General features: G+C 38.7%; 1 protein-coding gene and 1 long non-coding RNA gene across 7 annotated transcripts in view; one reads left to right on the top strand and one right to left on the bottom strand.

The window, feature by feature from the left end:
• Positions 1-18,178, top strand: part of CCDC148 (coiled-coil domain containing 148) — a 182,949-nt gene that overhangs the window by 92,485 nt on the left and 72,286 nt on the right. The gene's annotated exons all lie outside the window — the stretch shown is intronic.
• LOC120299295 lies at positions 16,862-17,763 on the bottom strand. The gene is made up of 3 exons (XR_005554380.1): positions 17,630-17,763; positions 17,448-17,540; positions 16,862-16,992 (listed from the first exon to the last, which is right to left on the bottom strand). It is a non-coding gene; the product is annotated as an uncharacterized LOC120299295 (long non-coding RNA).

Raw genomic sequence — 18,178 nt, forward strand, 5'->3', positions numbered from 1 at the left:
TTTGCTCATGAATACCTAGGCAAAGTCCAGGAATTTGGGAACAATGTGCTTTGGGCAGACAAGGCAAAGACAGTTATTTGGCCACATAATCAGAACACATGTTTATCAAAAACCAAAGACAGGATTTCATGAGAAGCATTTAGTGGAAAAATGATACTTTGGAGTTACTTTGCTGCATCGGGGCCTGGGCGGCTCACCATTGTAGAATCTAGTCTGACTTCTTCATTGTACCAGAGGGTGCTTGAGGATAATGTGAAGCCATTTGTCAGAATATTAAAACTGAACCAAAATTGGACCTTGCTATATTGCAATGACTCTAAACATTACAGCAAGTCCCTCAAAACTCTCATTTTATGACCCTCTAATCCTTAATTCAGGTTGAGTCAGGGCAATTGGATGGAGCTGAGCGTTTACTGGTCAGATGCCCTTCCTGACGCCATGTGGAGTCCACAGCAGATACTTTTTATTTGCACCGTAGGAGAAAAACATCTGCCACTACCCAGGATTGAACTCTCAACCTTCCAAGTGGGAGGTGAGTTTTTCACTACTAGGTCACCGTACCGCTCAGGGTAAATGCTGAAAAACAGAAAGAAATGGAGGGTCCTGGAATGGCCCAGTCAAAGTCTGATCTAAATTCCATTAAGATGCTGTGGGTTGATTTGAAGTGGGCTGTATGTGCAAGAAACTCCTCAGACATTACACAGCTGGAAAAATTCTGCTTGGAGGAGTGTGAAAAATTCTTCCTTGTCAGTGTCAGATTAGTAGACATTTATAAGAAAATGTCTGCTTGAGGTTGTTTCAGCAATAGTAGAGTACTATCAGAACAAGGATATTCTTAATTTTTCCCCCAGAAGGAAATGGCATTTCTGTAATTTGTTGAATAAATGATTGCAAAGTCAGTTTTTCATAGTATTTTTGTTGAATTGCATCACCTTTATCATACTGTTTAAATGAATATTAAAAAATTATATGTCCATGTATGTTAAACTTTACAAAAGGTGTACTAACTTTTTCACATGATTATATAATATATGAAATTTATTCTTAAGGGAATATTTCTAAAAAGAAACCATATCCTAGCAAAATGAAAAATACCTTATTTTTATATAAGTTTCCAATAAATGACTCTATTTTCTACTCTGGATGTCCAATCTAATTATGAATTTTTAACAGGAACTTTAAACTCTGGCAACAAATATCAAGTATTGTGGTTCAGAAGTGGAAAATGCAACAATATCAGAGACATCAATAAGCTTGAGCATTTTAAAAAGTCAAACTTGTGGCAACAGTTTTATTCTTGTTTGCTCAGAAATAATTCTGTGTCCTGTGGGCATTACTCCTAGTCAATGTATGTGGGATTATAGTCTCAGTTTATTTAAAAGATGTTCTGCTGAGATCAACAGGATGTATTTCAAAGTAAATAAGATGGCAATGTCATCCCCTTAGTAGACATTTTCACTGATGTCAGTGTAATAAAAATGATAAACAAGTTGCCGGTAATGCTAAGGGATATGGCTTTTGGCTTAGCATGGTGGATCCTATTGCATAGAGAAAATCCATTTTTAAACTTGAACAGCAACAGATACCTGGTAGAAAAGCCACTCACATGTAACTTTGCTAGTTTTTTCTCCCCAAGATTCTAATGGATCAAACCTAAGAAGATAAATGTACTTAGAAAAAGAGGCAGAAGGGGGACATTTGAGTACGTGCCCGCCCAGTTTCACTGCTGCTTGCAAAGTGCAAAATAATCTTTATAAGTGGAATTTAGAACAATAGAATCCTAGAGTTTGAAGTGGCCATTTAGGCTATTGACTCCAATGCCATGTTCTATGCACAAATTCAGATTAAAACAGTGAAGGTGACTGTAACACCTCTTTGAGAAATAGGATTTTTTTGGGGGGGACAGCCTGAGGAATGCAATTAGTGACTACGTCTAGATTATTTTTTTTAAAAAAAGCTTATAACTCTAAATTTCATCTTAGAAAAGGCCCAAAATATTTTGCTACTTCAAAGCAACCTGTAACTATATTGCCTTCAAAGGATATCCTTCATCATGAATGGATCATTGTTACTTCCAAGTAGATCAGCAGTCTAAGCAGAGCAATTATAGTTCAGCTCTTTTAGGGCAGAAGCTGAAGCCTTGGAAAGAAAATAGGACAATTGATATAGCCTGGTCTTGGTGTCTATGAGTTAGCAACTTGTTTTATTCTTCTTTGGAAACTTAGGAATCTGTTTGGATTCATTCATTCATTCATTTATTATTTTTGCTATTTTAGCTGACTATGGAATATTAAGACCCCTTTCTGCTTCATACTCTGGCTTGTTATAGTATGGCAAAGAGGACAAGTTAACAAGTTACAGCCATCTGCCAAGCATTGTGAGTCTTTGGAGAACAAGGCAGGGGTACAACTAAATCCTGTACCAGAGAATAAACTAAATCCTTCACTTTCTTGGCTGTGGATATCTAGGCTTAGACATTGGGCTATCTGCAATACAGTACTTGTTTTCTATAAAAATGTAGACATTCTATTAGGTCTTCCAATTGCACCTCTGGAGGGAAAACTGAAAAGGTTTTTGAGGCTATTGAAGAAGGCAACAGCTTCTTCAACAGCCTGATACTTTATATTTTCTCCAAATTGTAAGTCTTGATCCAAGCTGTAGAGGTGATATTTGCACCAAAGCAAATACTTGCCCAGTAGACTTAATACCAGCCCGGGGATGAATGAAGTTACTTGAAGATTGCAAAGCTGCAGGATCATGTTTCCAATGCAGTTGAGTGTTCAAGGGTAAACAGTTGGTGTCTGAGATAGGGCCACAGTGGGTAGCTCCTGTCAGTCATACAAGGTAGACCAGACTAAGAAACCAATGCCATGTAGGTCAAAACTACTTTTATTAGAGGAGATACAGTAACAGTATCTTGGAAATCTGAATGTGCTTCCCCCCTTGCCTTTATCTCCATGTGAACTAGGGAGGGCTTATCTGAGACATTTTCTCACACTAGTTTCTTGGAATGGAATCAAGCTCTGCTTATCTGTTCCTTGCTATTGCTTCCTTGTGGCTTTTAAGCATTTTCTCCTCCACAGTTCCTAGCTATAAGCTGGCCTATAAGCAAACCTGTTCTAGTAAGGAACAATATGCTGCACAATCCAGATTCCTGCATTGTGTAGAATCAGATATTTAATTAGTGTCACTTTGTAGTGTTTGGGATCAGAAGACTAATGATCCTGAACCAATGGCAGTAGAAGTTGACACCTAAGCACACAGAAGAAAGTAACACATTGGCTGTACTGTGGGAAAAACCTCAATCCTGAGGAGATTGTGATCCCATTTGCTCCAAGAGAAGAATGGCTGTGGTTGAGAAGAAATGTTGGATTTCTTACAGTAGTAACTTCTGTTGGTTTGGAGCTGCAGAAAGAAAAGGAGTTGCAAGTGGCCCATTCCACCATCTGGTGATTGGAGTATATATTGCATATCCCTCTGGTTATTATTTTGTGTGGGAGCAGGATATTTGGTCATTTTAGTTTGCTATTTTCATATATAGAAGCTGGATATATCATAGATCATTTCTGCATTGTTTTAGATCACCAGGGGGATCTTTACACATTGATGGCTTAGAATTAATTGTGAATAAGATCACAGGGTTAAGTTACGTTGGCATTCCTAGGGACAAAATTGGCAGTTCTGAACTTGTGGGCATCTTTTTTCTTTACCATGGGCCTCTTAGTCAAGCATTGTTTGCTAAACTAAGTAAATACTGTTCTTTGCCCAGAATTTGTGTATGAAAGCTATGGATAGAGTGGGAAGACAGTTGCTTAGATATCCAAATTTTGAGGTGGTGTGTGTGTCTATGGGGGAGAAATCTAGTATTTCTGACCACATTTGGCATAACATCCATGTTTACTGTGGCTATAATCTCTTTCAAAATGTAATGCATCTTCAGCTATGAAAAAAACACCCTAGCTATTATCTAAGTAATGAGGGGAACACATGAATCTGGCAGGCCTGGATGATTTGCTGAAAAAGGCCTTCACCCATCTTGAGCTTCACATGGGAAAGATTTCCTATGGCTTCTCAATAGCAGAAAAGCTATTGGAAGAAGCCTTGCCTCTTAGCCTCTTTATGACAATGTTGTACGGCAGGGGTGTCAAACTGGTGGCCCGTGGGCCGGATGCATCACACACAGGCCACGCCCACCCCGGCTCCACAAAGTAAAAAAATGTCGCAATACATCATGTGATGCAATTCAGCTTGATACCCGTGTTGTAAGCCAATAAGCAAAGGAAAGAGCTTTTCAAGGTATGGCTTAAATTCCCCCCAAAGTGGCATGGTCATTCCTGAGAATGCTGAGAGTTGAAATGTATATACCTTGGGAATGCCCACATTGGAGGAGCCATCTGGCCAAAAAAAAAAAAAAAAGAGGCATGGTTCCTCTCTATTTTGCATTGCTTAAACTCTGCCTATAGTGTTGTGCCCAATTCTTGGCACCATATTTTAAGAGGGACTGTAAGAACCCACCTCAATCAGTTCTCCCAAGAAAGAACTCTTGAAACGGCATCATTTCAAAAGGAACATTGGGAGGTGTTGACAACAGGAATAGAAGGCAGGATCTGAAGGTTTCCCACATGAATCAAGTAGTTAAAAGTGTCCATAGTAACCCCACCCTAACTGTCCATTGGGACAGTTCAAACAGGCCAATCCGTAGGTGTGAAAATGCTGTGGGAACAGAGTGATAAGGCACCACTTCCAAGGCTGAACAGAGTGATAAGGTGCCACTTCCAAGGCTGTTAGGAGTCTGTGCCGTTTCTTCCTAGCTCACATATAAGGCAGATAGCCGGAGGTACATTCCATTCTCACCCCATTGGAGACACATCAAAGAGGATAGAGCAAAAGACAGAGCAGAGGAAATACACATTGCACCTCAAGCTTTCTCCCCCCCCCCAGGAGAATGGCAGAACTGGAAAAGATTAAGAAATCCCATGCACACAGAACATAGGGTTCTGACAGGAACATTGATAAACTGGATCATGTTCAGAGTTCATGTTCTGCCAAGAAAAAGAAAGAAAAAAAAAAGAGAAAAAAGTTATAAGGAACAGCCCACAATGTGAAGAAAAGAGGATTTTGGGGAGACATGAAAACTGTTGTCAAATATCTGTTATGCAGTCATTTAGAAGACAGGCCAGAATTGTTTAAAGTTGTTCCAAAAGACAAGATAAAAAACAATGGGTTTAAATTACAAGGAAGTAGCTTTTGGTTTGACATCATTGCAATTTTCTTAAAGTTAAGAGCTGTTCAATGATAGAATGGACTGCCTCTGGAAGATATAAATTCTCCTTCACTGGAAACATTTAAAGAGAAGCTGGATTGTCCATCAAGGGGCATATAGTATTAATGTATCTGGGCAGAGGGCTAGAATAATTGATGTCCAAGATTCCCCTATCCTTGTCCTATGATTCTGTAATATGCCATTGCCTAAACTCTTAAGGCTATTTTAGTGGCAACTATACTATTAAAGATACCATAGATATTTGGTCTGTGCATTCTTTAAAACCAATTTGGAAGAAGTACTTTGGATCTTATGCAAGCACAGCCCTACTATTCATTATAGCATGCATTAGTCTTCAATGAGATTCTTAAAGCAACCGCATCTTTCTTTTTTTTAGGCATAAGATGTACATGCTGAGATAAATAGCAGAATGTTGTTGTGCTCCTGTTTGCATGAGAATTGTTGCTGTTGTTTTAAATGTTCACCCCTTATAGACAACTGAAAATGTATTGTAATAAATATTTTCTGACCCGTTATTACAATACTTCTTTCAGAATAAATGTATCTAAGGAGTCCTCTCTCTGTCTCCTTCATGACCTGTTAATTTTGAGATTGCATCAGGTAAGCCTACTGTATCTACTATATCAGCTCTGCAGCTAGATGCTTTCGCTCCAACAACTGACCATGATACACTTGACATGTGAAAAAGCCAACATCTTGCTACAGTTTGACTCAAACTCAGCGAAATGGTACATGGCTTTTATTTATTTATTTATTTATTTATTTATTTATTTATTTATGGGACTTATATACCGCTTTAAGTGCGAGCACTCTCTAAGCGGTGTACACCAGTAAGCAATGTATGTATGTATATGTATATATATATATATATATATATATATATATATATATATATATATATATATATATGCAATGTATGTATGTATGTATATGTGTGTGTGTGTGTGTGTGTGTGTGTGTGTGTGTGTGTGTGTGTGTGTGTATATATAGATTTGAACCGCTGACCTGCTGAACACAGTCAGCTACAGTGGCCTGCAGTACTGCACTCTAACTGCTGCGCCACCTCGGCTTCTATTTTATGTTGTTCTATGGGAGTAATAGGGGACTACAGGAGACTATAGTAACAGGAGAATCTCTTTCATTAGGAGGTTTTTATGTTCTTTAGAGAATGTCAAGCCAGAGGATTAGCTTGGGGTAAATCTGATTCAGAAGAAATATAAAGCAGCTGCCTGAGGGTGTTTGCCTATAGGCCCACTGCCAGGTTTTAGTTCTGAAACCAAATAATGGTGGTTGGATTTTTTTTTCTAGTGGAAAAATGATAGCTATGTTGTATAGTAGCTGCCAAGTTTAATATCTGTAGCACATTGGGCTAACATCTTGTATAAAAATGGATCATATTCTTTTAAGGTAGCACTTTCCAGTTAGAACAGGAACAAACATGATCCAGCTTAGCCTACTTCATAATGTGCAAAAGCTCTGTTTATAAATAAGGCATAGGTTCTTTGAAGATTAATATGGAAAAAATAATAATAAAATAAAATCCCTACCCCTAGCCATAGAAGTATCATGTACAGTAACCTGTACTGGAATACAGCAATGTTGCTTTTGGATTGTGTCCTTAAGCCAAGAAGTTCAGGGGACTGTTCTAGCCTCAAAACTATCCTGTGAAGTTAAACTGAGACACAATGATGACAAAAAGCAGAAGGGAAGAACAAAATGTTACTTGTAAGGAACAGGTGGGGACAATAGAGAAAGAATAAGCATGTGAATGTCAATGGCTTTCTGCTTTCCTGATTATGACCCATTCAGACTGTTGCTATGCAAAGCTTCCTTCCTGATCAGCTAGCTTTTCAGATGCAACATGTTTTTGATCTGAGGGTGTACCTGTACACTCTCTCATTTAATCTTTTCTAATATGCTATTTATCCCAGCCATGCGCTTGCATGTCAATCCCAAGCCTGGATAAATGAGGAGGGTTGAGATAAGACCTGGCAGCCTACTTTGAAAAAAAAGCTCAGCAAGAAAATGTTATGGAAAGGCTCTCAAAAGAATCAGATATAGTGCCCATGGTGGGACCTCCAGGTTAGAAGGTACCAACAAGCAAAGAGCAAGAACTTGCAGTGGGTAATCAAAGCATTAAAGATGTGCCTGGGGCAAATCCAGCAGGAACCCCAACTGCTGATGCAGCCATTGGTGAAAGTAAGGCCCTGTGCTGCACAAAGACATATTGGATAACAACGTGGAATGTCTGAGGAATGAGCTAGGGTAAAGAGCCAGGTTGAAAAACAGCCACCTTGGCATCATTAAGTTACACTGGATAGACCAGAGGTCTCCAACCTTTCCGGGCTCGAGGACCAGAGGGAAGGAGCCACACATACTGGCGTGGCACTAGCAGTCCTGTTTGCGCATGCGGCATGCACTGGTGCCGTGCATATGCACGAATGGCCACATACCCCATGGCGGCTAGCAGCCCGTTCGTGCATGCACAAACTGGCCGCGCAAACTGCTCAGTCTAGTGGTACATGTGCAAACGGGCTGCAGAACCTGCCTCGCACTAGCATTCCCGGTCACGCCTGCACGCATGCGCTAACAGGGCCACAGGCACTAGAGTGAGGGGGGAAATGCACGCACATAGTGTGCACACACCGGCCAGCTGTTTCCACGGCCCGCTGGCCAAGAGCCCCTGGCCTGGTCCCGGGCTGCAGATCCTAGGTTGGGGACCCCTGGGATAAACAACTATTTCCAATCTGAGGAATTCATTCTCTATTACTCAGGATACTAAGAAAACAAATGGAGTAGCATTTATCACAAGCACGAAACTCACCGAAGTAATGGAAAGCTTCTTGATAATTAATGTGATCACATTATAACCATCCAAATCTGCTCCAAACCCCTCAGGATCACAGTTGTCCAAGTCTACACCCAAAAACTGATGCAAGAGAGCTTAAAGTACAGGTAGTCCTCGACTTACAATAGTTCATTTAATGATCGTTCAAAGTTACAACATCATTGAAAAAAGTGACTTAAGACCTGTTTTCACACTTATGACTCTTGCAGCATCCCCATGATCAAATGATCAAAATTTGGAAGCTTGAAAAATGTTTTATAGATGGCATAAGACACCAGTTAGATTAGTGAAAATGTTTAAAAATGTATTGAATATTTGCTGGAAATGCAAACAAAAACCAGGCACTTACTATCATGTCTGGTGAACATGCCCTAAGGCAAAGAAATTTTGGTTTAAGATTCACTTATGGCTGGAAAAAGTGACTAAAATACCAATAGAATTTAAGCCAGAACTGTTTTTGTTAGGAATATTAGGAATCAATTATGGGAAAGAGAATGAATATTTAATATTGCGCGTATTGACAGCGGCGAGAATAGTATTCGCCCAATTTTGGAAAAATGAAGATTTACCACTTGACCAGATTATAATTACTAAAATTTTAGAATGCGCAGAAATGGATAGATTAATTTTAGAGATCAAAGAGAGAGAAGACTCTATCTATTTTAAAACATGGGAAAATTTTTTATCAATCGTTAGCAATATGTTAGAATGAGAAAAAACTTTGAAATCAAATTGGATGAATGTGATTTTAAGTATTAGTGATTATATTTAATTAGTATTTTACTAATTACTTTGATTTAGCAAGATGAATAATATTTATTTACTATCCTTTAGTAAATATTGTTAAATATAGTAAATAGTAAATTATTGTTAACCCAGTTTATTATAACTGTTTAGTATTACAGTATATAAGTGATCTTTATTCAGCATTTATACCCGGACGGTAATTTGCTTGCTAAGTGTGGAATTTTTGTTGGGGGTAACCCCATCATTGTACCTATCCTTGATCCATTCCCAATCCCCTATTCCTACCCCTTCCTATACCTGTACCGACCCTATTCTTTTCCTATCCTTATAAAACTTAATAAAATATTTATAAAAAAAATTCAGAAGCTTGGCAACTGACACATATTTGTGACGGCTGCAGTGTCTCAGACTCGTGATCACCTTTTGGAACCTTCTGACAAACAAAGTCAATGGGGAAGCCAGATTCATTTAACAACCATACTGCTAACTTAACAACGGCAGGGATTTACTTAAAAATTGTGACAAGAAAATGGGACAAAACTCACTTAACAAATGTCTTGCTTAGCAACAAGTATTTTGGGCTCAATTATGGTCGTAAGGTGAGGATTAACTGTAGAGGGTTTCTATGCTAGCATAAAAAAAAAAAAAAGCCCTGAAGCAAGTGCCCCCAAAAGACTTCATTTATATACTGGGCAATTTCATTGCCAAATAAGGAAGACTCCATGGATTGCTCCAATTACCACACAATGACTCTCATCCTCGTGCTAGCAAGATTCTCCTTAAGATCATACAACAACATCTGGCATTGACCATCGAAAGGAAATTACCAGATATTCAAGCTGGCTTCATAAGGGGTCGTGGCATTCATGGCCATATTGCAAATCTACACTGGATCATGAAAAAAAAAATCTCAAGAATATCAAAAGAACATCTACATCTAATTTATTGTCCTGGAATGTCTGGATGACCTTGGGGAATGAGGGTAAGAGATGCTGCCTAGAAAATAGCCAAACAAGAGAGACAGGAGCTTAATTGTCAGTGAAAGAAATTTAGGAAGGACCTGCCCTAATGGATCAACCAGTTAAAAGTGATATGGGGAAGTTTGTAACTTTCAGATTTGCAAGACTGATGTTGGCCTTTCCAGATTAAACAGGCAGGAAACATGACTAGAGGTGCTAATTCTACCTTAATATAAGGCTACATTAACACAATTTTGCAAGGTTGAAAATATAAACTTCTCACCCCCACTTTTAACTGCTTGACGCATTAGGGTTGTTCCTTTCCTTAGTGGAAAGAGCTGGTCCAAAGAATTGCCCAAAATCAGACATGCTTGAATAGGTATCGTCGTCGTCATCATCATCATCATCTTGTTCAGGAGGCCTGTCCTGCAGACATATTCTAAACAATCCATGCCAGCAATGCAATATTCTAGAGCTGCAATTCAAAGAGTTTTCCTGTGCTTACCGTAGTTGTCAGCAAAAATGTAAAGTTGTTTTGGAACCACTTCATGATACTGTTCGGTGTGGAAAATTGAGGAGATCAGGAGAGGGGATCCAGCTTCTCCCTCATCGTTAGGATGGGTCCAACTTAGTAAGACCCCATTTCTCAAGTCCCTCATTTCTCTGTACACATGGAATGGAAAGAACATGGTAGCCACGCATTGCGTGCGCTTTCAGCAGGGGAAAAAAGGGGAAGCTCCTGGAACTGTTCATTCACAGGGCATTATTGATGACCACACAATAGTAGGCTGAGGATTTTGGAGGAGAGGTCTTTTTGAGGCCCATTGATAAACTAGGTTATTCCTGCAGGTCAGGGATACCCCATCTCTACAAAAAGATGCACATAGAGCATTCTGAAACAGATCGAAAAGAAACTGTTTTGCAAGTGGGGCAAACAGAAAACCTTAAAAGAGTTGAAACTAAACCTTGATTTTTAGGAACACCTTCTCAAGTAGCAAAAAGTACTGTCAGCATGAATATTTGGAAGGAAAGATGAAAATGGGCAGTGACTCAGACCTGGCTATTGGAGTTCAGTCTGGAATATGAGCAGTCCTTTCTGTGAATTTCTGGATGCTTAGAAAAGAAAAGAAAAGAAAACTACTACGAACAAGGTCATCAGAAAGAACAGCCACATGCCCACCTTTTGTTTTTTTAATGCATGTATTGGGCTCTGCAGAATGAGAGTGAGCATTTTAACCCTCCCATGTTCGTCAACAATGGTTCAGTTCTGGCATAGTGCAAACAGTGTTATATGTATCCTGCAGGGTTGTTTGGATGTGACTGAAGCCAAGATTCTTAAGCATCTAAATTTGCCCTAATGTTTTCAAAGGCTTTCATCTTTTATACACATGGTAGAAATAAATTGCATTGAAATAAAACAGACCTTTTTTCCAAGTGAAATTTGTTTTTACAGGAGTGATGGTAGCTATTAAACTGTCGAGATGTCTCCAAAGTCCTATGCTGGGTCACTATACCATTCCTCCGAAGATTATAAAAGTTTGTATAAGGAATTGTTTTCCCCAAGACTTGTGTTGTATCTGGTGTGAATTGACGGGGGTCTATTCCTGCAGAATGCATACCACAGTGGAGGTTTGTTGTTACTGTGAACATGATGGTGATCACTTTCACATTTTTCACCATAATTAGCAGGGAAAACCTTGCCAACCTATTTCATATTTTATAATGTGTCCGCACAAACTGTACTCCAGTTCATTTTGAAACCACAATTTATAATACCTTTTTGAAGACAAGTGGGTTGCAGCAAAATCTTGAACCAGCCTTCTGGATTGTCATGCCAAATTTCAGTCTTCAGCTGAAAGTAAATGTTGCAAACATTTCTGGTTAGTGGGCTGAATGTGCCTAAATATTTGCTTTCTTAACTAAAAAGTTAGATCTGCTGTAATGTGAGGAGGGGGAGATCATCATTATTCAATGGACATTCAAAAGACTTGTTGAACTGTGTGTGTGTGTGTTTGTGTGTTTGTATGAATACTCTTAATCCTCATAACCCTTTTCACTTTCCATAACGTCTGGCCTTTAGTATATATTCAGAATTAAAAGTGCAAGTATGCAAAACTTATCACATGAGACACTTTTTTTAATTTTACAAAGAAATTATGATTTTCTTAGTATTTGAAAAGGTGATAAATTTTACACTGATATATTTGTGTGATTTTTTATTCTTTTTCATATTTCTTTGGAAAAACAGAAATGATGCCATGTTTTAATAAGAATGTCAGTCCCTGACATTTAAAATTAATGAAGCAAGAAACGTAACATTCAGACTGTGTGTTTCTATTTCTCAGAAGTAATTTCTTTTCTCAAAGTGAAACAAGTTGGGATCTGAATACTTGTATTTCTGTGATGCCAAAGAGAGAACTAGACTGAGTTAGCAAGATTTGCTGCTTAAAATGTGGCTGGGTTCATAAATTGTATTAAACAATAATGTAGTTTGTTTCCTTTTGGCTTCCATTACTGGGCAAATCTAGCCATTGTGAATTTTAGATCACCATTGATGGCTTTAGCATGTTACCTAGCTCAGAGGTCCCCAAACTTTTGGGCACCAGGAACCAGTTCCATGGAGAAAGGTTTTTCTGTAGACCGGAAGGTGCGTGGTTTTGTGTGCTGCCTGCATCCCACGGATGGAGCTTTGTTTGTTTGTGTGGACCGGTTGCTGGTATGCCGCAGCCTGGTACTAGTCCACAAACCGGGGGTTGGGGACCCCTGGCCTAGCCAATTGTGGCTTCCTTGTTTATTACTTTAACTTATATGAGATGCCATTTCCAGGAACTCTGAGCAGCTTAAAAGGCATATGCAACGGGATAAAGATAACAAGAATAATAACAACTAATCATCTGGTACAGCATGTAATTGAGCTAGCATAACCTCCATCATCCCCAATGCCTTTGTAAAGAGCAATACACTTCTACCCAAGCAAAATGTAACAGGAAGGGAATGGCTCAGCTATTGGGGGAAGGGGGTTCTTCCAAAGAAGGAAGCCATTACTGAAAATGCTCTATTACAGTATGTGTGTAGATGGCATTTCATTGCCAAGTGTGCTCTGCAACATGCTTTTTCTCCCTGATCTTTTCATACTGGCAGATTCATCTTAAAGATCTCAGAAATACTATATTTAGCCACAGTGAGTTTTCAAAATTATAACCAGCAGTTGAATTGTTCCTAAAAAATAACAGATAGCCATTGTTCTCATAGTAGTTCTATGGATATAATGCAGTGTTTCTCAACCTTGACAATTTTAAGGCATGTGGACTTCAACTCCTAGAATTCCACATACCTTAAAATTGTCAAGGTTGAGAAACACTGATATAATGGATCCATAACTACTTGAATCAGGTGGAATAAAGAATTAGAGGTATATTGCCTAGACCATGGGAATGTGTTTTAACATTTATAGCGTATCAGTGCACCTTAAACTATGATTTATACAATAAAAATAATATTTAGAATTCAATGGATTCTATTATCCTATATAGAAAGAATTGTCTGAAGCAGCATTTTGTTGGAGATGTAAGAAAGACAATACTTGTTTAAAATATATATTTTTACAATGTCCCATACTTAGCAAATTTTAGGAGAAAGTAGTGGGTTATATAAACATGCCTATTAACCAAAAGCTAACATTTTCAGAGGATAATATTCTGTTGAATTACATAACTAGTACATGGGCCTTGACAACTGGACTATGTAGGATTCTTCATGCTCTTATTATAACTAAAAGACTCATATTGCAAAATTGGAAAGATAAATCTATTGCCCCAATACTCAATGGACTGAAGTTTTAATTACACTTGGTGGTTTCAAACAGATTGCCTATAGGCATAAATTTTGTATGGATAAAAATAAGATGGGATTCATACAAAAGACATTAGGCTAAAAACATGTTTTATATATATATGTGTGTGTTTGTGTGTTTGTGTGTGTGTATGCTATATATGTGTGTGTGTATATATATATGCTATATAAGTATATTAAAAATAAATACCTTATATTTTATGCTTTTTCTGTTGTATTTTTTCACTCATTTTTATGTTATGTATTTTTAATTATGTATGTAGTTTTTGTGTCTGTTTCTTTTGTCTTTTCTTTTTTCTTTCAGTATTTTAAATGCCATTACAAACTTATTTTAAAACAAAATTACCTGAACTACCTGAGGCAAGGGTGTCAAGCCCGATCACATTATAGGCCATATTGTGACGTATTGGGATGGTTTTTTGCCTTTGCGGAGCTGGAGTGGGTGTGGCCTGCATGGAGTGCATCCGGCCCACAGGCTGCATGTTTGACATGCCTGATTTGAGGCTTCCAAATAATTTTTAAGGGGAGTTACTCAATTAAACATGTATATGCTGTGACTTACCATGATCTGTGAATCCAATTTATATTATAGTCTTCTAACTCCCAGTTTTTTGGAGCACTTACTCATAAGCTTTATCATGTTGCATTTTCTACATGTCCTTTGTGTCAGTAATTGCCATTGGCATGATCTGGAGATCAGTAGAAATAATTCTTTGTTTAGTGAGTAAAGTGATGCTGGTAATGCAAAAAACATATTTCATTTGCAAGATAGTTATATATTTCCACTAGCCCTTCCTAGTCATCTCTCTCTTTCTCTGTCACATGTTTTCCTTGCAATGTGGCAGTAACCCTACTAACTAGCCTAACTAGCTATTCAAACTCTCAAAAGACTTTTGGGAAATTCAGGCTTTTCTTTTTATAGTAGGCAAACATTGTGGTCTACCTTGCTTATGCTTCTTGTGTCTCCTAATTATATGCATGCTTTTGCATTACTATTTGTATTTAGCTCTGCTTTTATGCATCTCAACTGATGGCACATTTTTAAAGTTGCTGCATATCCTCTTATCCATCTAATTCAATGCTGTCAACATCAGAGCAACAAGCATCCTTTATCACTAGCCATGGTGACTAGGGTCACTCAAAGTTGTAATTCAGCAACTTCTGGAGGTTGTAGGTTCTCTGCCCATTTTTATACTGTCACTCTAGGGCAGTGATGGCGAACCTATGGCACGCGTGCCAGGGGCGGCACTCAGAGCCCTCTCTGTGGGCATGTGCACCATGCCCCAGAGATGGCAACCATCCCTCTTCAACCAGCCGTCCGCTAACTCATTGAGGTCCCACGTTGCCGGATGCATCCCAGCATGGCTGGTTTCCCTCATCCCTGCCCTGCCTCGCCTTGTCTCGCCTCACCCCACAGGACAAGCCTCCTGCCCACTGCCCCACCTGCCAGAGACCCCCTGGATCTCCCCCAACCCTGCCCAGCCCCCATAGGCATCCCTCCCCACAAGCAACACACCCACCTTGGCCACACCCACCCAGTCTGCCATGACCACCACAGCCATGCCCACCCAGTGGGCCACGCCCACCTGGCATCTGGTGATAAATAAGTGGGTTTTGGGTTGCAGTTTGGGCACTCGGTCTCTAAAAGTTTCGCCATCACTGCTCTAGGGCTTTAGACAAGTGTCTTTCCCAGCCTTACTCAGAAACCAGACAGCATTTTCTAAATGCTCAATAAATGTTCCACCACTTTATTATAGTTCTTCTCCATTTACTATATCTACTGTATCTGTCTTTTTCTTCTATTGGGAATTTTTGACTTCTCCAGAAATCTTTTTTCTGAAGGCTGTATTTTATTGTCTTGAGCATTGCATATTCAACATTCTTTCTATTTGGTCTCTGTACCTGTTGGGTATTTTGTTAAGAAAGTGCATCTGGGCCAAAGGGAACTGGACAAAATTTATGACTCTAGTGATTCTGAGAACAGAAGTTATATTTATTCTACTCTGATAGTGTCACCTTTGTGTTTGGTTAGTTCCTTTCATGGCTTTCCATAATTTACCTCTCATACTGCATGATACTTTAGATTAAGATCCTCTCCAATATTATTTCACATTTGCAAACAGGGCTACAAATAAGCCACGACTGCATGCTTATATTGCCCATTAAAAATCAACCACAGCTGAGAAATGTGACTAGGGATATCAGCAATGAGTTCCTTTGAGTTTACAGAGAGAAATCTGTGCATCTTCCCAACAATGGTGTACTCATAAAGTCGCAGACAGAGAATTGCTGTGCATGCTGCAAATAGGAGAGAGCCGGAGATTGTGTTTTGAAGAGAAGCTACTGGAGAAGAATTGGTTCCAATCTAAGGAGGAATTCTAATGCTGGACAACAGGCTGTAAGGACATAACCTCAGTGGAAAATAATAATTGCTGTTGTAGTCTAGTGGTTGAATGCCATCTAATATTTAAGATCAAGTTGGAAAGGTCATTTTTTAATGTAATCCTTTTCAGAACCAATGCTAAAAAACAGAATTTCCTAATCTTTTGTTACAATTTTTATTCCTGGACAGAAACCAGGATTTGATTATCTTGGTTTAAGAGGGGAAAAGCATATTCTAAACACCATGAGAGCAAATTATCCCAGTGATAATTGATTATTATTTAGATTATATGCAGCATAATGCATATTAAATACATTGGTGGCAGATGTGGTATTAAAAGTTAAGGTGACTGTGCATGCCTCTTTTTGAGAATTCAGTAACTGACAAATGAGAAAAATGCAATTTATGAGATTCTAAATAAGCAGAGCTTTTTTTGTCATAGAACGCCCAGAACAGAGTTTCGGTACCTTTTTTGGATGGTACCTTGTAGGATAGGCAAGGCGGGTTGTATGACGTGTGAGTTCCGGCACCTTTTTGTTTTTCCCAAAAAAAGCACTGTAAATAAGGATCCTTCAACATTTCAGAAATTACTCTGGGTTAATTCTAGCTAATTGCTAGAAAACTGACAGTGTTGTTCTTGGTTTTTGATTCTCAATAAGCCTTTTAGCAATAGCAATCGTACTTAGATTTATATACTGCTACATAGTACTTTACATCCCTCTCTAAGCAGTTTACAGAGTGAACATATTACCCCCAACAATCTGGGTCCTCATTTTACTGACCTCTGAAAGATGGAAGGCTGACTTAACCTTGAGCTGGTCAGGATCAAACTCCTAGCTGTGGCCAGAATTAGCCTCAATGCTGCATTCTAATCACTGTACCACTGTGTTTTTTAGGTGTCTGTTGTTCTATTATTTACCTGAAAAATAAATTTAAAACAAAGATTTTTAATAATCTTTATTTTCAGAAACAGTAACATGAAAGAATAATGATGGTGCAGAACTACGTTATATAGGACTAGCTCAGATGCATCATTGGGCACAAGCCTATAAAGCCTATCGTTCCTGTTGAAGAGCATCTTCAAACAGGAGGTTTTCACTGAATCATAGATTCTTCCTTATACCAAAATTGCAGGGAACCTGGGTTGTTCAAACTTCAATCAGTGCTTTGTTTACTAGCCACAGTTTAAACTAAGCTCATATGAAGACATGAGAAGGAAGACTCGATCAGTTTAAAGATAGCAGCCAAAGTTTTCAGCTTCTTGCATTCGTGCTAGTGAAGATAGGAAGGTTCAAGGATTCAGCACATAATGTTAAAACATTGACCCCAAAAGATGCACAGATATAGAAAAGAGAACAACAACAAAAAGTTCACCTTCAGTTGTACGGGATCCATACTCTCTTTTGAAACTGCTTTGTTATTCTATTTGGAGTATTTTTATCCAACTTTTCAGGAATCATCAAAGCGCTAGACAGCAACAACAAAAATATCGTAATTGCAACATAAACAACAGTACGTCAGCAGTTAAAAAGACTCAAAATTTGAAATCTATATACCTTAACGGATTTAACGAAGCAGAGGGTATTGATCATAACTTCAGAAGGAATATCTTTCCCGAGAATGCTTCAACTAAACTATAGTATGATAGAAATTGTACACTTTTCTGTATTCAAAATCCCTACACTTCTTCGCCATTTCCCCTGTACTTTGTTCAGAAGAACTGATTTTAAGAAACTGTACACTGTTTTGGCAATCTTCCTGCTTTCATAATTACTATTGTATGTCATGTTCTATTTAATCTGAATTGGGCCTCTGCCTGCTGAGCTTTTGTTTTATTTCACCTCAGGCTATGGTCCTGTGTACACTTGCCTGACAATAAGCCCTGCTGAAGACAGCATGACTTATTTCTCAGGAAACCTGCATAGGAGTGGGCTGCAGATCCTGCATGCTCTGGCTGGCATGAGGTCATTGATTTGTGCTTGCTGTAGTTCTCTTAAAAGAGAAAGCCCAGCTGAACTCCTGGGTTGACATGAACATGCCCCTGCAGCTTTCTTGGCAATAATCTGGAGGTGGTTTGTCATTGCTGCTTTCCGAGATGATGATCA

The sequence above is a fragment of the Crotalus tigris genome, unplaced genomic scaffold, assembly GCF_016545835.1.
Source record: "Crotalus tigris isolate CLP2741 ecotype Arizona unplaced genomic scaffold, ASM1654583v1 scf7180000024290.1160143, whole genome shotgun sequence".
Lineage (NCBI taxonomy): Eukaryota > Metazoa > Chordata > Lepidosauria > Squamata > Viperidae > Crotalus > Crotalus tigris.